Here is a 22,561-nt window from a genome sequence, read left to right as displayed (position 1 = left end):
TTTTTTTTTTTAGCAACTCAGTCAGTCTTCAGTCTTCACTGAGTCTTTCCAATGAATAGGGGAGCCATAGATCACAGCCAATCCCCCTTCTAGCTCCTAGTGGGCTCTTCGGATGAATCTGCAAACCAAATTGACACCAAGCAGATGAATAAAAGTATACAAATTGTATTAGTTTTACATATACATGGGGATCTTTATGAGTGAAGTCTGAAGCAAGATACTTTCATACTTTTTAGACAAAGAGCAATAAACTTGAAAAGAAATGACCCAGAACTGTGCTCCAAGAGAGAAATATGTTTGAATATCTGCTGATCTCTCAAGAGAGCTTGAAACTATTTAACAAGAATGTTTCCTAAACCTGAGAGAAAATAAAATCTGGCTAGGGCAGTAAAATTTTCTAGGGGAGTCGTTAGGAAATACACGGCGGGGTGTAATACAGGTAAAAGCTAAGGGTAACTTCATTAGGTATGTTTATTCAGGCCCATCGCAGCCTTCAATTCCAAGTTTCTAGTGATAAGGGCTATTTCCTTGCTCTGGTATAGAGAGGGTACCCCTCCCAGAGGAATCTGGCTACATGCAGGAAGAAAATGGTCAGCTCTCGCCCTTTCTGAAACTACAATTTCTCCAATGTTTTCTTTTTTAAAAAATGTTTTGGCCAGGTGCAGTGGCTCATCCCTGTAATCCCAGTACTTTGGGAGGCTGAGGCAGGTGGATCACCTAAAGTCAGGAGTTCGAAACCAGCCTGGCCAACATAGTGAAACCCCATCTCTACTAAAAATACAAAATTAGCTGGGAATGGTGGCACAAAACTGTAATCCCAGCTACTTGGGAGGCTGAGGCAGAAGAATTGGTTGAACCTGGGAGGCGGAGGTTCTAGTGTGCTGAAATTGCGCCATTGCACTCCAGCCTGGGCAATAAGAGTGAAACTCTCTCTCAAAAAAACAAAACAAAACAAAAAGTTTTTATTTTGTAAAGATGGGGTCTTGCTGTGATTTTTGTTTTGTTTTCTTTTTTTTTGTCTTGAGACAGTTTCTTGCTCTGTCACCCAGGCTAGAGTGCAGTGGTACAATCACAGCTCACTGCAGCCTTGACCTCCCGGGATCAAGTGATTCTCCAACCTCAGCCTCCTGAGTAGTTGGTACTACAGGCACGTGTTCCCACACCAGGCTAATTTTCATATTTTTTGTAGAGATGGGGTCTCACTATGTTACCCAGGCTGGTCTCGATCTCCAGGGCTCAAACGATCCACTCACCTTGGCCTCCCAAAGTGCTTGGACTGCAGGTGTGAGCCACTGCGCCTTGTCTGCAATGTTTTCAACTTGAAATAATAAATATACCAATATGGCATATTTTGGGACGGCACATTCTTCACTCCTTCAAAAGCATTCTACTTAGTTAAAAAAAATTTAATGAAATGGTGCAAAGTTAAGAAATTAATGAATGTTGCAAACATACAAAGAGAAAAACAGAAAGGACACCTGTTCTTACACCCAGCTACATGAATGCTAACATTTTGTCATACTTGAGATTTTTCAAAAAAGAATAAACATTTCAGGTAGAAGTGAAATCTTTTGTACACTCCATGCTGATCTCATTTCTGTCCCTCTCTCCCATCCATAACAACTATCCTGAATCCTGTGTTTAGTTTTCCTATGTGTGTTCTTATACTCAAAATATGTGTGTCATAAATATATGACTTTGTTTTACGTATATATATATATATACATATATATGTTTTTTTTTTGAGACAGAGTCTCACTCTGTCGCCAGGCTGGAGTGCAGTGGTTCGATCTCAGCTCACTGCAACCTCTGCCTCTCTTCAAGCAATTCTCCTGCCTCAGCCTCCCGAGTACCTGGGACTACAGGCACGCACCACCATGCCCAGCTAATTTTTGTATTTTTAGTAGAGATGGGGTTTCACTATATTGGCCAGGATGCTCTCAATACACTTTGTCCTTGTGATCCGCCTGCCTCAGCCTCCCAAAGTGCTGGGATTACAGGCGTGAGCCACTGCGCCTGGCCACATAATTTTAATCTATATATAAATGGTATACTGTATGCATTATTCCGCAACTTGACTTTTTTTTCTCTCATCATTATGTGTTTGACTTATCCTTGTTGATGTATGCAGCTCTGGTTAATTCATTTGAACCGCTGCATAATATTCTACTTTGTGAATATACTAAAACTTATTTATATTTTCTCTTGTTGAATATCTGAGTTGTTGCCAATATTTTCTATTACAAACAACACTGCAATTATCATTTTTATATACATCTCCTTGTATACAGATGCGTCCTTCTCTACCCTGGCAAATATAACAAGACATGGAATTTCTGAGTCAAAGCTCATGCACATCTTCACATTCACAAATACACTGTCATTTTCTAATAAGTTATTACAATTGACACTCTCACCAGCAGTGTATGAGAGTTTGTTGCTCTATATCCAACACTGGTATTATTCTCTTTTTTTTTTTTTTTTTTGAGACGGAGTCTCACTCTGTCCCCCAGACTGGAGTGCAGTGGCGCGATCTTGGCGCTCACTGCAAGCTCCGCCTCCCAGGTTCACGCCATTCTCCTGCCTCAGCCTCCCGAGGAGCTGGGACTACAGGCGCCCACCACCATGCCTGGCTAATTTTTTGCATTTTTAGTAGAGACGGGGTTTCACTGTGTTAGCCAGGATGGTCTCGATCTCCTGACCTCGTGATCCGCCCGCCTCGGCCTCTCAAAGTGCTGGGATTACAGGCGTGAGCCACTGAGCGTGGCCCAACACTGGTATTATTCTCTTAAGATTTTTTCCAATTAGAGGGTGCGAAATGGTATCCCAAATGGTTTGTTTAATCAATAATGAGGTTCATTATCTTTTATATGTTTATTGGCCATCTGGAAGTCCTCTTCTAGGAATTCCCAGTTTCTGTTCTTTACCCATTTTTTCTGCTCTTTATCTTGTATTCTTGATTTGTAGGAATTTTGTTATAAATTCGGCATACCTGCCGGGCGTGTTGCCTCATGCCTGTAATCCCAGCACTTTGAGAGGCTGAGGCGGGCGGATCACGAGGTCAGGCGTTTGAGACCAGCCTGGCCAACATAATGAAACTCTGTCTCTACTAAAATTACAAAAATTAGCCGGGCGTGGTGGCACGTGCCTGTAATCCCAGCTACTTGGGAGGCTGAGACAGGAAAATCGCTTGAACCGGGGAGGCGGAGGCTGCAGTGAGCTGAGATCGCACCATTGCACTCCAGCTGGGCGACAGAGCGAGACTCCATCTCATAAATACATAAATAAATACGGCATACCTTTTCTTGTCAATTAAATGAATTACAAATATCTTCTCTCAGAGTGCAGCATGTAATCCATCTGTTTCATATCATCTTTTGTTAAATACATGTTTTAAATTATAGGTAATCACATGTATCAAACTTTTCTTTCATAGTTTATGCTTTTTTTGTTTTAAAAAAACATTTCCTATTCTGAGAGAAAGGTTTTTCTACATTCTCTTCAAAATGTTTTAAAGCTTTATTTTACATATTTAGGTTTTTATTCCTCTTAGATATGGTTTTGGATATGGTGTGGCATAGAGACCTAACTTTCTTTTTTTCTACACACGCAACTATCTTACCCAGGTTCTCTGAAAAACAGAACCTGAAATACCACCTCCATGCTAAGGTATTGAGAGGGGCAATCCCAGGCCAACAAGAGCGGGGAAAAGGGAAATAAGGCATGGAAGAAAAGAAAGCAAATGCAGGATACCATGTTAGAAGCTGGGCACAGCTTCCTAAGGAAATTCAGCCTGTGGCTTGGTTACCCAGGATATCTTCCAGATAGGTTTCACGGAAATGCTACACCTCAGAATTGTGCATCAGAGACAGGAGAAAGGGCAAATAATTTATTTTCTGGCTCCACTTCTGTTTGTTCTTGGTTGAAGTTTGCTCTATGAGGAGTTAGTTAACTTCTGGGCTGTGTTACACAGCTTCTCTGTGTAACCAGTTGGCAAACCAGTCTTCAGTGCTGTTATATGGTGCTTGATGCTTTATCTGAGATTGATGGGGATGGGAAGACTCTCTATGAGTCTGGTAGGGTGGGACCTGGGCACCAGAGTCATTGTGTCTTCTGATGTACTGAGAGCAATGGAGGCCATGCCAAAGCCAGGCTCTCACTCTATGGGGAGATTGAGAAGTGTTGGGAGATGAAGGAATGTCAGCAGCACCTGGGGCTCCCCAGGGGGCAGGTGTTATTATTTTGGTCCTTTAGAACAATGAATTTTCCATTTATTGACTAATTCATTCCTTCCCTCTACATTTGTAATACCACCTTTGAGCATGTCAAGTCTGTGTATATTCATGGACTTCTTTCTAGGGTCTCTTTTCTATTCCATTCAACAATTTGTCTATCCCTAAGCTAATATCATACTATCTTAAATCTTATAACTTTAAAATAAGGCTGGGCACGGTGGCTCATGCCTGTAATCCCAGCACTTTGGGAGGCCGAGGAGGGCAGATCACCTGAGGTCAGGAATTCAAGACCAGCCTGGCCAACATGGCAAAATCCTGTCTCTACTAAAAACACAAAAATTAGCCGGGCATGCTGGCGCATGCCTGTAATCTCAGCTACTCTGGAGGCTAAAGCACAAGAATCACTTGAACCCAGGAAGTGGAGGTTGCAGTGAGCCGAGATTGCACCACTGTCCTCCAGCCTGGGCGACAGAGCAAGACTCAGTCTCAAAATACAAATAAATAAAATAAAATAAGTTGATATGTGGGGCACAGTCTTTCTATGTTGTTCTGCATCTTCAAAATTTTCTTGTCCTTTTCTACTTCCAAATGAATCCTAAGATCAGACTGTTTAGTTCCATAAAAAGTCATAGCTGATCGAGACCACGGTGAAACCCCGTCTCTACTAAAAATACAAAAAAATTAGCCGAGTGTGGTGGCGGGCGCCTGTAGTCCCAGCTCCTCGGAGAGGCTGAGGCAGGAGAATGGCGTGAATCCGGGAGGCGGAGCTTGCAGTGAGCCGAGACTGCGCCATTGCACTCCAGCCTGGGCGACAAAGCGAGACTCCGTCTCAAAAAAAAAAAAAAAAAGTCATAGCTGGATTTAATTTAGAATTATATTGAATTTATGGACAAATTAGGGAAGAATTTACATCTTTATGATATCGAACTCATGAACCTGGTGGATATGTTCATTTATTCAGATCTGTGTATGTATTTGTATTTGTTCTTCAATTTTGGAATTTTCTTCACAACGATCTTACATAATGTTTGTCAGGTTGATTTCTAATAATCTTTTTATTCGTATCAGTATTGTGGATGAGCTCTTCATTTCTAATACAGGTTTTAATTATTTATTGATATTGAAAGCCTATTGAGCCAGGCATGGTGGCATATAGCTGTAGTCTGAGCTCCTCTGGAGGCTGACGCAGGAGGATCACTTCAGCTCAGGAGTTTGAGGCTGTAGTACACAGTGATCGCACCTGTGAGTAGCCACTGCACTCCAGCCTGGGCAACAGAGTGAGACCCCTGTCTCTAAAACAAATAAAGAAAGAGAAAAGAAAAAAGAAAGGCTATTGATTTCTTTATTGGTCTTGAATATGGCAAACTGCTAAACTTCCTTACTAGCTTTAATAGATTCTATTCTAGCTCGGGCGTGGTGGCTCAAGCCTGGAATCCCAGCACAGCACTCTGGGAGGCTGAGGTGGGCGGATCACCTGAGGTGAGGAGTTCAAGACCAGTCTGACCAACATGGTGAAACCCTGTCTCTACTAAAAATACAAAAATTAGCCAGGCATGGTGGCGCATGCCTGTAATCCCAGCTACTCAGGAGGCTGAGGCAGGAGAATCGCTTGAAATCCAGGAGGCGGAGGTTACAGTGAGCCGAGATCGTGCCACTGCACTCCAGCCTGGGCGACAGAGCAAGACTCCATCTCAAAAAAAAAAAAAAAAGATTCTATTCTATAGATTATTCTGGGGCTTCTGGGGCTTTGTATGTAATCAATCATATTATCTTTATATAAGGACCATAACTAGACTTTTAATTCCAGTTCTAAAGATTTTTTAAAACCATGAATGAGTGTTAAATGTTGATGCCTTTTCTGTATTTATTGAAAGGTCATAGTTTTTCCTCTTTTAATCTGTTAAAGTGGTATACTACATCAGTAGATTTTAGGATGCTGCACTTCCTTGCATTTCTAGGATAATCAGCACAGTCTTTATAGAAACAACCTCATTCTTTTGACATTTATAGTACATTGGTCTATATAACTACATTAAATAAATTAGTTAGAATATCAACTACACATGATGTCAATAGGTTATTAAATAAAATACAACTGACTTCGGATGAGCATGAAACTCAAGTGCACAACAGCCCATTACCTATAAGGTTTCACACTGATGGTTCTTTTAAGATAGTAGGAAGAGTATCAGTTAAGTGGAAGTCAACTAGAAAGTGTCCACTGTTTAGGGAAATTAGTGATTGTGGCGACATACCCACTCTATGCCAACATGATTTGTTTCTATTCAACTAAATTCAAGAAATAGTTATGGAGAAACTACTATATATTAAGTACCATGTTAGGCATCATTGCTAAACACAAAGGTGAATCAAGCAGTTTCTATTCACAAAATATTTCCCAACCTAGTAGACAGGTTAAGATCAAGTGCTTAAATATCTCATCAAAATACAAAACAGAGTAAGACAGATGTCCAGGGAAATAAAAAAGTTATCACATATCATGGAGGGAAAGTGTAACTTGGGGAGAGGAGTAATCAGGAAAGGAGTTTTGGAGAAGGTAGATTTTGCAGTGAACTAAGTGGGAGGTTAGAGCATTGGTGTCCATCCCAGCCAGCCCCTTTAACTGATCTCTATTAGTTTCAGCAATCCACTTTAAAAGCAATGAGAGCTACCCCATCTCACCTGTTCTGATGATCATTTCTTTTCTTGCTGGACTTGCACACAGATTCTCCTTTTCTGTCCAGCCCTTTCATGTGAGATGTCCATCCCCTAATCCTTGGAACCTGTGAATATATTAATTTACATGGAAAGGGAGAATTAAGAGTGAAGATGAAGTTTAAGGTTGCTAATCAGCTGATCTTGAGATGGAGAGATTATCCTGTATTGTCTGTATTGGCCCAATGCAATCACAATGGTCCTTAGAAATAAAAGAGGGAGGCAGGAGAGTGAGTGTCAGAGTGATGTGACATGAGAGAGACTCGACCATTGCTGGCTTTGAAGATGGAAGGGGGCTATGAGCCAAAGAATGCTGGCAGCTCCTAGAAGTTGAATAAATCAAGGAAATAGATTGTCTCCTAGAACCTCCAGAGGAATGCAGCTTCTGCAAAACCTTGCTTTTAGCCCAGTGGAACCTATTTCAGGCTGCTGACCTCCAGAGCTGTAAAATAATACATTTATGTTATTTTAAGCCATTAAGTTTGTGGTAAGTTGTTACAACAGCAATAAGAACTAACACAAAAGATTAATAAAGCCAACCAGGATAAAAAACAGATTTGGAAGGAAAGCTCATAGCTTTGCTCATGTTGAGCTGAAGAGCCAGTGCCTGTCTGTGAAAGGCCAGCAGGACAGTGGAAATGTGGGTTGGAATCTCAGAAAACAGGCCGGGATTTGGAACCTTAAAATCATTTCATAAAGGGGATATTTGACACCTAGAGCATGGGTGAGATGTTTTTAGGAAAAACATTTAGATCAGTGCTGTCAGATGGAAATATAACACAAGCTGTGAATGCAAGCTACACATGCAATTTAAAATTTTCAGCAACCATATTAAAAATCTAAAAAAATTAACAAGTGAAATTAAATTTTAATTATGTATTTTATTGTACTAAACATATCCAAATTGTTTTTTCAACATGTAATTAATATAAAATTATTAGATATTTTACATTTTTACACAAAATCTTTACAATCTGATATGCATTTTACACTTACAGCACATCTCAGTTCAGCATGTCTATAAATAATTTCATGGGCTCAATAGCTATCATGTGGCTAGTGGCTATGGTACTGGGCAGTGCAGTTTAGAGAAAGAGCAGATACAAAGGGTGGAGCTTTGAGAGACACCTGCATTTAGGAGATGGGAGAAGGAAAAGGAGCCAATAAAGAAATAGACAGGGCCGGACACAGTGGCTCACGCCTGTAATCCCAGCACTTTGGGAGACAGAGGTGGGCGGATCACCTGAGGTCAGGAGTTCGAGACCAGCCTGACCAACATGGCGAAACCCCATCTCTACTAAAAATACAAAAGTAGCCGGGCGTGGTGGCATGCACCTGTAATCCCAGCTATTCAGGACGCTGAGGCAGGAGTATCACTTGAACCCGGAAGGTGGAGGTTGCAGTGAGCTGAGATGGTGCCACTGCACTGCAGCCTGGGTGACGAGCAAGACGTCTTAAAAAAAAAAAAAAGAAAAGAAAGAAATAAATAAACAGACATAGGAGGATAGTCAAGATAGTGCAATGTCTCAAAATCCAAAGGAATTTTCCTTAGGGAAATGTAGGGATGAAAATTTCAAACGCTCTTCTTCAGTGCTCTGGCTCATTCAACTCTTATATTTGAGAGGTTTTCCCTCCTCTCTGAAGTGCAGCTCTATACTACAAAGTCACTTTCATTTGCTCTGGCTTTTTAACAGTCTCATATATCCATCTAAACATAAATTTAGGGGTGCCATCATAGGTGGCTGGGGATAGCAAGGTGACTAAGGGAAAGAAGAAAGGAGCATTGAGGTGGTTTGAGGTTGTTGGAGGATGTGCTGATTTAGAACAGGTGCCTGGTGGGAGTAAGATGGAGATCATGTTACCATGACAACTGATTATTTCATTGGTCCAATGACCAGTTGCCATGGTGACAAAATCTTTGTGTCAGTGTGACATGGATCCCAAGGGAGAGAATGCTTGTGCAAAGGACCCCTTTGCTCATTGGTGAAGCTTTTATATTTGCAATGATTTCTGCATTGCTTGATGAAGGCTCCTTCAGGAACTTCAATCAACATTGATGTCCCCTTCTCCTTATTGCTCATTTATAGCAGTCACCACATGCAAAATGCACACATTTTCATTGTTCATGTTCTACATACTGCTTTCTTATCTGACATTCCTTAGTTGTTTTAGTACTTTAACCTCTTTCTCCTAAACAGACATAATCCCACTGAAGGCAGGGATTCTTCTTGTAATTTAGTTGTATTTTCAAAGGACTGGGAGTTAGAGGGAAAAAGCAGACACGCCTTGGGCACCAGACATATCTGGGTTACATGCCACCTCTGCTTTTGCCATTTGCCTTAGATATTTCCTTATGGACTTAGGAAAGTCATTTTATCTTCCTGAAGTTAGTTTTCTTCTATAAAATGGGGATATTAAAATTTGCACTGTGAGGTTGTTATGATGATTAGAAATATCTGAAATGAAGTAGTTGGCCTACAGCAAGAACTGAATAAATGGTTCCAGTTATTATAACATGGTTCCTAGCCCAGTCCTGGATGCCATGATCAGTACTTAGCAATACCTGATGAACAATAAGATAATGGTGACAAATGATAGCATGGTAACAGTAGGACTAGATTAATTTCAGGGTTTCTTAAATCAGTTGTCCTATGGTGGACCAATTATATACCAGCTGCAATTCTTAACTTGCAGCCCAAGTTATGCTAATTGTAACTTCTTGGGAGGAAGAATTTTTAAGTATTTAACTAAGAAAAATGAGAGGAAAGAGAACCAGATATTTTGTGCCTTCTCGATGGAAAAACATGAAAAAAATCACATGAATGATCCAGCCTCTGGATCCAAGTACTTATTTACACAAAACACAGACAGGCCTGGCGTGGTGGCTCATATCTGTAATCCCAGCACCTTGGGAGGCCAAGGCAGCCAGAATCACTTGAGGTCAGGAGTTCGAAACCAGCCTGGCCAACGTGGTGAAACCGCCTCTCCACTAAAAATATAAAAATTAGCTGGGCGTGGTGGCGGGCGCCTGTAATCCTAGCTACCCAGGAGGCTGTGGCAGGAGAATTGCTTAAGCCCAGGAGGTGGAGGTTGCAGTGAGCGGAGATGGCATCACTGCACTCCACCTGGGCAACAGAGCAAGACTCCGTCTCAACAACAACAACAACAACAACAACAAAAAACAAAAAATGGAGGGCAGAGATACATGTTAAACATGTATCAATTAGCAAAATCCATACAGAGAAACAATTAGCAAAATCCATACTGTAGAAATACTACAGTAAAAATGGTGTGGTTTCTTCAACAAATACACTGCAAGAAAAAATAATGGAAAAGGAACTTACAAAATAAAAAAAGATTTAAGAGACATTAATTTCCACGTGTGGATCTTACTTGAGCTTTGATTCAAACAAACAAAATTTTAAAAAATTCATAAGGTGATTGAAAGTTTAAATACTGACACGAACAAAGACATATCTTAATACTAGTGACTTCAAAAATTCTCATTAATTTTTAGATAAGTTAATGGTATGTTTTGTTAATAAAAGGGTTCTTATCTGTTGGAGATGTATTTTTAAAATGTGTATTGATGTAGTATGAAGTCTGGAATTTGCTTCAAAGTAACACAGAAGGGGCAATGTGAGGGTGAGGGTAGGGATATAGATTAAAAAGGTTAGTTATCTGAGGCGAGTGGATCCCTTGAGGTCAGGAGTTTGAGACCAGCCTGGCCAACATGGCAAAACCCCGTCTCTACTCAAAGTAAAAAAATGAGCTGGGTGTGGTGGCACGTGCCTGAAGTCCCAGCTACTCGGGAGGCTGAGGCAGGAGAATCGCTTGAATCTGGGAGGCCAGTGTTTGCAGTGAGCCGAGATTGCACTACTGCACTCCAGCCTGGGTGACAGAGCGAAACTCCATCACAAAAAAAAATAAATAAATAAAAGGTTAGTTACTACTTGATAACTGTTGATGTTGGAAAATGGGTATATGAGGATTCATCATATTACTTGCATATCTGAAGTTTCTCTGTATTTAAAACATTAAGTGTGTCTATCCAAGATTATATGCACAATAAAGACTTAGATATAAGGAAATACAGAATATTATTTAATACAATGTTGGACAAATGCATTGTGATGGTTTAATGAATAAATTAATGTGTATTTCCCCTAGCTAGACCTTCATAGCCAGGTTTCTACATTATATACATAAATGATATTTTTCTTTCTTTTTTTTTCTGAGATGGAGTCTTGCTGTGTCGCCCAGGCTGGAGTGCAGTGGCGCAATCTCAGCTCACTGCAACCTCCGCCTCCTGGGTTCAAGCGATTCTTCTGCCTCAGCCTCCCCAGTAGCTGGGACTACAGGCGTGTGCCACGATGTCTGGCTAATTATTTGTATTTTTAGTAGCGATGGGTTTTCAGCGTGTTAGCCAGGATGGTCTCAGTTTCCTGACCTCGCGATCCCCCTGGCTCAGCCTCCCAAAGTGCTGGGATTACACGCGTGAGCTACCGCGCCCGGCCATAAATGGTATTTTTCTATTGCAAATTACAGTTAGTATCATTCATGATGTCTTAGGTTAGATTCCTTGAGAAAAAGACTCTGAGAGGGAGTTTTGTGGGCAAGAAGTTTTTTGTCGGGTAGGGTAAAGTAGGGGTGTGCTTTTGTGTTCAACCCTAGTGGATAGGAATGGGCGGAGGAAGGATATGAGCAGTGATACAGCTGCCATACGTATCTCTTCTGATCTCACCTCACCCAACCCCTAGGGAGCTTGAGAGATGGAAGACGCTTTTCAAATATGTCCCACGTTGAAGAATGGAACCAGGCCTTTATCCTTGGAATCATTCTTCTGCCTACTTTGCCTCAACAAACTTGAACTCATTTTTCAAGGATGTGGTCAAGTGTTTCTGTATCTGCAAACTCTTCCTTAAAACACTCACCCTCGCCTGGCAGGCAGAGGTTGCAGGGAGCCAAGATGGTGCCACTGCACTCCAACCTGGGTGACAGAATGAAATCCCATCTCAAAACAAACAAACAAAAAAACCAACAAAAAATGCTCACCCTCAGTCAGATAAAATTCCTTCTTCCACTATCCTTCCTATATGAACCATACAGGGGAATAGGAAGAGCTAACATTTATAGCACTTCTCATGTGCTAAGCACTGTGTTAAGCAGTCTACCTGTGCGTGGTTTCAGTTAACTCACAGCATACCTAGACAGGTAGGTACAGATGCTCCTTCATTTAGGATGGGACTACATCCTGATAAACTCATCAGAAGTTGAAGATATCCTAAGTCGAAAATGCATTTAATACACCTAACCTACCAAACATCATAGCTCAGCCTTGCCTATCTTAAACATGTCCAGAACAATTACATTAGCCTACAGTTGGGCAAAATCATTGATCATAAAGCCTAAATAATAAATAATAAAATGTATTATTTTATAATAACATGTTGAATCTCTCATGGAAGAGTATTGTACCACATATTGCTAGTCTGGGAAAAGATCAAAATTCAAAATTCAAGTATGGTTTCTACTGAATGCATATTGTTTTCACACCGTGAAGTCAAAAAATTTTAAATCAAACCATCTTAAGTCGGGGACTGTCTGTATTGTTGTTATCCCCATTTACAGATGAGGAAACTGAAGCTCAGAGAGATTAAGCAATCTGCCTAACTAAAATCGTTGAACTAGTGAGTGGCAGGGCTGGCCATTTAACCCCAGACAAGGGAGCCCACATTTTTTTTTTTTTTTTTGAGACAAAGTTTCGCTGTTGTTGCCCAGGCTGGAGTGCAATGGCGTGATCTTGGCTCACTGCAGCCTCCGCCTCCCTGCAGCCTCCACCTCCCAGGTTCAAGTGATTCTCCTGCCTCAGCCTCCCAAGTAGCTGGGATTACAGGCACGCAGCACTACGCCCAGCTAATTTTTGTATTTTTAGTAGAGATGGGGTTTCGCCATGTTGGCCAGGCTGGTCTTGAACTCCTGATCTCAGGTGATCCGCCTGCCTCAGCCTCCCAAAGTGCTGGGATTACAGACGTGAGCCACCATGCTGGCGGGGAGCCCTTACTCTTAATTGCTATTATGCTATACTGCCCCCTAGCTACTGCTTTTATCTTTGTACTCCCAGCCCTTAGCATAGTACCTAACCTAGAATTAGCACTTAATAAATATTTACTGAATAAATAAATATTCATTTCACTAGCCTTTCTAGCATATTTTATTTTAGAAAAAGATCAACTCCAGATGAAATTTGTAGAAATAAGGGTGGTATATTTCATGGTAGCATGGAACAAGAAGCCCCACTAGAAGAGTTAAGCTTGGCTATACTTAACACTGCAGAAAAAGAGATCTGATGGGGGCAGTGGACAGAGTATAGGCCATAAATTAACTGCTAAATAGTTAAAAAGGGAAATACTTTACTTAAGTACATTAAAAGAAACTTTGTGTGCACGCACGTGTGTGTGTGTGTGTGTGCACATGCCTTTTTAGCATATTTTGCTTTAAGAATCATTGCAAAAAGAAACTTTTTTTTTTTTTTTTGAGACAGAGTTTTGCTCTTGTTGCCCAGGCTGGAGTGCAATGGCTCAATCTCGGCTGACTGCAACCTCTGCCTCCTGGGTTCAAGCGATTCTCCTGCCTCGGCCTCCCAAGTAGCTGGGATTACAGGCATGCACCACCACACCCAGCTAATTTTTTTGTATTTAGTAGAGACAGGGTTTCACCTTGTTGGTCAGGCCGGGCTGGAACTCCTGACCTCAGGGGATCCACTCGCCTCGACTTCCTAAAGTGCTGGGATTACAGGCATGAGCCACCATGCCCAGCCGAAACATTTCTTATTTATTCTACCATACTAAAGTGGGGGCAAGCCATGGGTGACTCATGAACATAGATGAGATATAATGAAAACAGCATAAGTCAGTAAGTATTCAAAATAGTTGCTAAAAGGTGGAAATGAGATCCTTTAGGAAAGGTGAAAGATACAGGAATTACAAATAAGTTTCCTTTAAGTAGTAAAGCAACTCTTCTTCATTTTCACTGAAATAGAATATGAGATGACATATTTAAGCAGTCTGTGTGGTGTGCTGGCAAAAGGAGGGATTTCAAAGTCCTGAATTGATGCTCAAGTCTTTATATTGCCATTCACTAGCAAAGTGACCTCAGTTTCCCTTGCCTATAAAATGAGGAGGATAATCTCCAACTTTTACATTACAGGGATTTATTAATATGAAATATTACTTCCTTTTTCTGTTTCCTGTTTCTGACGGAAGCCATTGTTCCCTCCTCTGAACTTCTACAGACATCAACATTTTGCCAGTCTTGTTTCATCTATCTCTCACACTTTTGTTTTTGAGATAGGATCTCTGTTGCCCAGGCTGGAGTACAGTGGCGTGATAAGGCTCACTGCAGCCTCAACCTTTGGGTTCAAGTGATCCTCCCACCTAGTAGCTGGGACTACAGGTGTGTGCTACCACGTCCAGCTAATTTTTGTATTTTTTGTAGAGATGGGGTTTTTCCATGTTGCCCAGGCTGGTGGAGAACTCCTGGGCTCAAGCGATCCACCTGCTTCAGCCTTCCAAAGTGCTGGGACTACAGGTGTGAGCCACTGTGCCCAGCCCTTAAATTCTAATTATGCCAACACTGTCATACTCCAGAATTAGATGCCTGTTATGTTTGCAGTATTGTCACTTCTTAAGTGAATAGTAGAAACAACAGGTTGAATCTCTTCCTAGTTTTGAAGAACTGATCCACAGATCTGAGCAGTCCTAATTAGTTCTCAGGACTCTCTTCAATGCTTGCATCAAGGCCATTCCACAGATGGTTTTTCAATTACTGCCCAGTAAGCTTTGGAAATGTCTGGAAAGTGTTAAGACTTAGGACTTTGCACCTATGTTTGTCTAATTTTTTAAAAATTGTTTTTTTGTTGAGACAAGTTACTTTCTCTGTTGCTCAGGCTGGAATGCAGTGGCAGAAACACAAATCATTGCAGCCTCAAACTCCCGGGTTCAAGTGATCCTCCCACCTCAGCCTCCCCAGCAGCCGGGACTACAGAGTTTCACCATGTTACCCAGGCTGGTCTTGAACTCCTGGGCTCAAGCGATTCACCCGCCTCTGCCTCCCAAAGGCTGGGATTACAGGTGTGAGCCACTGTGCCCAGCCTGTTTACCTAAATTTAACCTTCACCTACATGTTCTCTTAATCTGGTCCCATTAAAAACTTGGTCCCCAGTGCACTTCAAGCTAGATTTCTCATTGCCAAGTCCTTTGGGATCTTCAGTGTCTTCCATGCTTTGTGATTCCTTCAGAGAGGACTGAGTGCCTTTACTGAATATTTACCATGCTCCAGGGCCTGCAGATCCTATTGTTCCAGATATTTTTCATTTATTTGGCATTTCAAATAGATTAGGTACACATAATATTTTATATAAAAATTAGCTACTAATAATCCCTTAACCCAAGTTAGCAATATGTCACAACACAGGAAGAGCCTTTGTGGGGACTTAGGGGACTTCAGTTACAGTTCTAGATTATTCCATAGCATTAATTTGACAAAAATTTACTTATTTAGGGCCTAGAGGCTGCCACATACAGTGATGGGTTGCTAGGTATAGAAGCAAATGAGCATGGCCCTTATCTCAAAAACAGGGACTGTGCTGGGCATGGTAGTTCACACCTATAATTCCAACACTTTGGGAAGTTGAGGCAGGAGGATTGTTTGAGGCCAGGATTTCGAGACCAGCCTGGGCAATATAATGAGACCTTGCCTCTATTAAAAATAATAATAATAAAAGAAAAGAAAAACAGCTATAGCTTAACATTCTTTGTAAGTTCCCCACCTTCTGGGGCATGATGTGGTCCATGGCGCTTATAAAGGGTTGTCTGAGCCCACAGATCAAGACTGACTGAGTTTCAAATTCTGTATTTTTATTTTATTTTATTTTTATTTAGAGGCTCTGTCTCACTATGTTGCTCAAGGTAGGGTCTCTCTCTCTCTCTCTGTTATTTTTTTTGAGACAGAGTCTTGCTCTGTCGCCCAGACTGGAGTGCAGTGGCACAATCTCGGCTCACCGCAACCTCTGCCTCCCGGGTTCAAGCAATTCTCCTGCCTCACCCTCCTGAGTAGCTGGGATTACAAGCATGCACCACCACACCCAGCTAATTTTTGTATTTTTAGTAGAGACAGGGTTTCACCATGTTGGCCAGGCTGGTCTCGAACTCCTGACCTCAGGTGATTCACCCACCTCAGCGTCCCAAAATGCTGGGATTACAGGTATGAGCCACCACTCCCGGCGGGTCTCTAACTCTTAGCTTCAAGCAATCCTCATGCCTTGGCCTCCCAAAGCTCTGGGATTACAGGTGTGAGCCACCATGCCCTGCCTCAAATACCTCAAATATTGTATTTTAAAACCTTTCACTATACTACACCAATCATCCCATTCTCTATATCTTCTTGTAATCCCCAAGCAATCTTTCTACCTGAAGATGACACCAGAAATTTGTGTCACTAAAGAGAAAGATTCAGAAAGTGTCTGCACTAGTCAGTACAGGCTCTGTTATGCTATGGTATCAACCCCAAAATCTCAGTGGCCTAATCAGCAAAGGTTGTTTTTCTCGCTTATGCTGTGTCCTTCCCAGGTCAGCTGTGGCTTTGCTGCACATTGTCTTCACTCTGGGACTGAGGCTGATGGATTAGCCTCTATCCAGAACATTGCTGGTCATGAGGACAGCAGGAAAGGAAATCATGGTGCAGCACATTGACTGAGAGCTTCCAGCTGGAAGTGGCTCATACTGCCACTCACATTTCATTAGCTAATGCAAGTCACACAGCCAAGCCTGCTGTCAATAGGAAATTACAATCCAATTCTGGAAGGCACAATAAGTGTTTGGGAACAATTATATAGTCTTCCACAGGGTCTCTTTACCCTTTATTTGTGATACTTGGATGTAAATACACCTTCTCACAGTGCCTCACCCAGGACCTTACGACTCTCATATTGGTGTAAACAATCCTGCTGGTTTAGAGTCTTTGAAGGCAGGAGAGAGGGCTTAGGATCAAACAACTCTGGCTTCAAATCCTGCCTCTGACACTTAAACTACTGAGCCTGTTTCCTCTTCTTTTACCTGATGACCATCTTGTAGTTTTACTGTAAGGATTAAAAAAACCAAACAGATGCAAAGGGCCTATTGTGTTGCTACTCACACAAAGAACAGTAAATGTTAACTATTCCCCACCAAACTCCATCTAGCACTGGGGTTTCTTGATGATTCTTATTTAGCTCATTAGGCATGAAGTAAGCCAATATCTTTACAACTTTAAATAACTGTTTCTTACTACGAAGTTTGTACCAGAGTTTCAGGCTCCTTTGGGCTGCAAACCTTGGCTACTTTTTCCTGCTAACCAGGTTCCTTTCTATCATCTCAAAAGATATTGCTAACTAGCTGGCAGAGAGATTTTCCTTGATCCTACTCTGTTTGAACATCCTCTGACTCACCCTTCCTAGTGCCACCCAAGTTTCATCTGCACCATTGCTTACACATAATACAAGTACTTTATTTACTCTACGCATTTGTTAATGTTTGTTCAGCTGTCTTGGTGCCTTTGTGTCTTTCACTGTGCTTTTAATTAGCTCGGCTGATTCTAAGAGTGGAGGTAAGCCAAGGTTTGAACCAGGTGGTTACAAGGAACATGGAGATGGGTTGCAGGTGGCGGATGGCCGATTGTTACGAATGCACTGGTGCAAATTCACTGACAGCCTAGGAAAAAAATGTATTTTAGGCTAATGCCTTCTACTGGAAAAAAATAATCTAAGCTACTCCTTTCTGCTAATAATGATTAAGTAGTAAAGTCTTTGGGAAGGATCACATTTTGCCTTACTAATATAATCTGAAGTTAACACCCAGCTACCAGAGGACAGGAACTCGATGGTTTACATAGAGTGATGTGGTCTAGCTGCATGAGTTAGTTATTCCCATCAGCCACTAATATTTAATGACTACTTATAAGACTATCACTTCTGTGGCCTCTACTTTTATTGTGTCTACCCAACCTCTTTGACTTTGCACAAGCTGTTCTCTGCCCCCAATTGTCTTTCTCTACTCCCAGTCTTGCTTCTGTCTCTGCATGGCAAATTCCTTCTCATTTATTAAAATTAAGCCTTAACTTTACCTTTTAAGGGTGAAGCTTTCTTTGGCCCCGGTGACTGTGCCCCACCCTCCACCTCATCCAATTTTACAGAATTAAGCTTTGCTTCTTTTCTGTTTCCATGGCACAAGTATAAATTTCTACCAAATTGCATTGGGATTAACTGTTTACATGTCTGCTTCTCTTTTTTTTCTCTTTTGACTCCTTGGTATTTCGTACGACACCTGGTATAGAGTAGGTGCTTGCTAAATGATTATTGAATGCTATTTAAGTGTGCATAGTGACCAATGCCCAAGCATTTTCCTTAAATAGCAGTCAGTAGTGCTGAGACCTCTCAGATGGCTTATGTATAGCCTTTTAAAAAATCTAATTCAAGAATTATAAAATATTACATAAAGATACCCAGGGAATCTGGAAGGCTCTTCCCGGGCTAGGAATAATAGGAGGCGCTCTCTCGTGTTTTTCTCTCTCCCTCTTGCAAGTCTTGGCTCATTTTAAATTCATTTCTCATTTTCTGATTTCCTCTTACAATAAATACAGAGGGAGAAAAGGATCAGGTGAAGGCTCATTTATCTAAGTGTCTAGGTTATGTGAAGTGTTGAACACTCTGCTGTTGAAGCACTGCCAGTGTCCAATCAAGGTTTTTGTAGGGCTGTTGCAGCCCAGCTCTGGGCTGTGTTCCTTTCAGAGAATTCAGAATTCAGATGAAGCTAGCACAAGATTGCAAACAATACAAAACAATAAAACCACTACTTTTTTCCTCTGGACAATCTGTGTCTTTTAAGGATCCGTCCCTTGAGCTGGATAATATCTCCTCTTTGAAGGCTCTCCTGCTCTGCACCCTCCCTTCTAGTGCACTCCCATCTCCCAAGACAGTCAACTACTATACTCTTTTCTGTGCTGACACTGGGACCTTATAAATAATAATAACAGCTGTCTTGGGGACCTTTATTTTTGGCAGCCTGTGCATGGTCTCTTTTGCTACATAGCTATGATTATTGTTCCCATATTATAGGCAGGGAAACAGAGGCTAAGAGAAACTAAATAACTGATGTAGGCACAAAGGAAGTAAGCTGTGGAATATTAGACTTGAATCTAGGTATGCCTTCCCAATCTAGGCTTTAAGCTTTTCTTCCTTACAATGTTCCACAATTCCCCCTGCTGCTATGGCCATCCTAGCTTTTTATTTGTTTTTTATTTTTCTTAGAGTCAGGGTGTCACTTTGTTGCCCAGGTTGGTTTCAACCTCATGAGCTCAAGTGATCCTCCCACCTTGGCCTCCCAAAGTGCTGGGATTACAGGCGTTAGCCACCATGCCCGGCCTGCTTTATTCTTTTTTTTTTTTTTTTTTTTCTTTTTTGAGGAGGGATACTCCTCCACTTTTTTTAATCTTAAAAAAATTAAAATAAATGTTGTATATATTTAAGGTACACGACATGATGTTATGGGATAGTCAAAAAGTCGCTATAGTGAAGCAAATTAACAGCCATCATCTCACACAGATATCCATTTTTTTGTTGTTTATTGTGGCAAGAGAAGCTAAAATCTACTCATTTAGCATGAATCCCATATGTAATAAATTTTATTGCCCCTCCACCTTTTAACACCCTGGGACTCATACTTATTTCCTTCCCAAAGCCTGCTGATCCCCACCTTCCCACCTCATTCTGGCAGCTATCCACCTCTGTTCTCTCTCCAGCCCTATCCCATATTAGCTCAGGATGAGCACTTTAGGGAAGTGCCTCAGAATTCCAGACAAGTGAGAGGAGCGGAGCTGCCCAACACTTGTAAGAGGTGGTGCCCAACACTTGTTGGGTTGAGTTCAAGACAAGTCTGAGCAACATAGTGAGATTCCATTTCTATAAAGTTAAAAAATTTTTATAAAGAAAAAAACAAAAGCTCCAGACTTGGAGCTAAGTCTACTTTCTCTTTCTCTCTCCTTTTTTTTTTTAAAGACAGGATCTTGCTCTGTTACCCAGGCTGGAGTGCAGTGGCACAATCACAACTCACTGCAGCCTTGACCTCTTGGGCTCAAGGGATCCTCCCATCTTAGCCTCCCACATAGCTGGGACCACGGATGCACACCACCCTGCCGGCTAATTTTTTAGTTTTGTAGAGACAGAGTCTCCCTATGTTGCCCAGCCTGGTCTTGAACTCTTGTGCTCACGGAATCCTCCCACTTCTGCCTCCCAAAGTGTTGGGAGACTGTAGACAGACTGTACGTTATTTATTTTTTAGAGATGGGGGCTTGCTGTGTTGCCCGGGCTGCACTTGAACTCCTGGGCTCAAGTGATCCTATCCTCCTGCCTCAGCCTCCTTAATAACTGGGATTACAGTCAAGCGCCACTGTGCCCGGCTGAGACTGCATCTTATTTATCTTACTCATTGCTACTATCTGGTTCAAGCCATCATTCTGTACCTGGGTAATGGAGCCTCTGGCTTCCACCATTGTCCTCTTAGGTCTGCTTTTAGCACGGCGGCCAGAGTAGTGATCTTTTGAAAGCACGAGTCAGATCCTATCACTCCTCTGTTCAAAGCCCAGCAGTGGTTCTGTTTCAGCCAAGATTCTTACAGCTCCCTACTTGAGACCCCTCTCTCTGATCTCCTCATTCCGCTCCCATTTGGCCTTCTCATTATTTCTAACACTTCCCGAGGCTTTTGTCTCTGGGCCTTTCCACCAGCTAGCTGTTCCTTCTGCCTGGGACACTCTTCCCTAGACAATTGCATGGCTGACTCCCTCAGCTCTTTCAGGTCTCCGATTTAAAGTCATTTTATATATGAGGCCCATGCTGACGGCTCTATTTAAAATTGCAGGCCAGGCGCGGTGGCTCACGCCTGTAATCTCAGCACTTTGGGAGGCCGAGGAGCGCGGATCACTTGAGTTCGGGAGTTTGAGACCAGCCTGGCCAACACGGTGAAACCCCATCTCTACTAAAAATACAAAAATTAGCTGGGTGTGGTAGCGCGCGCCTGTAATCCCAGCTACTTAGGAGGCTGAGGCAGGAGAATCATTTGAACCCGGGAGTTGCAGTGAGCCGAGATCGCGCCACTGCACTCCAGCCTGGGCGGGAGAGCAGGATTCCCTCTTAAAAAAAAAAAAATTGCAAACCCCCTTCCTCCAGTTTTCCTCATACCCCTTACCCTGGTGTATTTTTTTTTCCCATAGCACCCAATGCCTTCTAACATATTACATAATTCTCCTACGTTTATCATCTTTCTCCCTATATTAGAATGAAAGCTCTACGAGGGAAGGGTATTTGTTTTCTCTCTCTCTTCTGTTTACTGATACATCCCAAGCACTAAAATAGTGTCTGGCAACCTTAGTAGTGATTGGCAAATATTTGTTGAGTGAATGAGTACATGAAGCTTCAGAATCTTGCTAGTCTTATAAAGAAAAGGAATATATGAATACTTTGAATCTCCAGTGCCTAGAAATGCTTGACCAAACGGCAGGTGTTCAATGTTTACTGAAGGAATTGTGTGCTCAGATCTGCTGGAGGTCTTTATCTGAACCCTTTGAGACTATGTCAAAAAAGTACCCAGGGCCAATTCACTCATGCCTCTCCTTTTCCTCTCATCCAATCAGCCTAGTATTCATCTAACAAATATCTAAGTCTCCAAATATTGAGCCATCCACTGTGAGTTCAAAAGCGTGTTTGGCGCTGCAGGGGAATATGTGACTAACGCGAATGAAGCAACAGCAAATACTACACTGGAATGTAATTAAGTGTGAAATTATAGGGCAGATTATCAGTGCTAATAGTTTAGAGAAAGAATCAGTGAAGACTGACGTAGAGGTAAATTCCAAAGTTCACTCGTCGACCAAACTACCCTTCTAAACGCTCCACCTACTGATAGTAGGACCATAACCTGGGTAGCTACCTTGAGAATCAGAAGGGCCTTTAGAGTTCCAACTCCTTTAAGAAAGAAAGTAAGAAAGACCAGGCACGGGAAAGGCCTCCGCAGACATGAGTCTAGCACCTGGGACTCATGAAGTTCTGAAAGGAGGGGTGTCCTGAAGGTCCAAGGCGCCTTTATTGGGGGTGCCGGAATCCGCGGTGTGCCAGGTCGGAAAAGGCGTCCGGTTTCCTGGAGAGGAGGCTAAGGTGCCAGGCGCTTCGGTGAGGTGGTGGACGTTGGGGGGCGGGGGAGGGCAGAAGGCATCATTCCTTCGGGGAATGGGGCTCCAGGTATCCGTGGGCAGGGTCCAAAGCCACCGATCCCTACTGTCCTCAACTGCGGGGTTGCCTCCGCCGCCTTTGCTCCCCAGACGCCACTCCGAGGCACAAAGACCTCGAGTCGCTCGGAACTGCCGGCCGCTAGATGACACCGGCTGCGCCGAGGCAGAGCCCCGGGAGTCTCAGGGAACTACTTGTCTCAGCGGAGGGATCCCGCGTGCGTCGAAGCGGCCGTGGCCGCGCAGGGACTTGACGCCGCTGACGCCAGGCGGGCGGCCTAAGCGACGTCGCAGGAGGC

At 42.4% G+C, this 22,561-nt stretch overlaps 1 long non-coding RNA gene across 1 annotated transcript; it reads right to left on the bottom strand.

Moving 5' to 3' along the window:
- LOC131382563 (uncharacterized) lies at window positions 1-22,469 on the bottom strand. The gene is made up of 3 exons (XR_009212123.1): window positions 21,968-22,469; window positions 6,918-7,018; window positions 1-118 (listed from the first exon to the last, which is right to left on the bottom strand). It is a non-coding gene; the product is annotated as an uncharacterized LOC131382563 (long non-coding RNA).
- Between the last annotated feature and the right edge of the window lie 92 nt (window positions 22,470-22,561).

Source organism: Hylobates moloch, unplaced genomic scaffold, assembly GCF_009828535.3.
Source record: "Hylobates moloch isolate HMO894 unplaced genomic scaffold, HMol_V3 SCAFFOLD_54, whole genome shotgun sequence".
Classification (NCBI taxonomy): Eukaryota; Metazoa; Chordata; class Mammalia; order Primates; family Hylobatidae; genus Hylobates; species Hylobates moloch.
The sequence above is the reverse complement of the archived record's forward strand: the minus strand, read 5'-3'. Positions and strand labels throughout refer to the sequence as shown.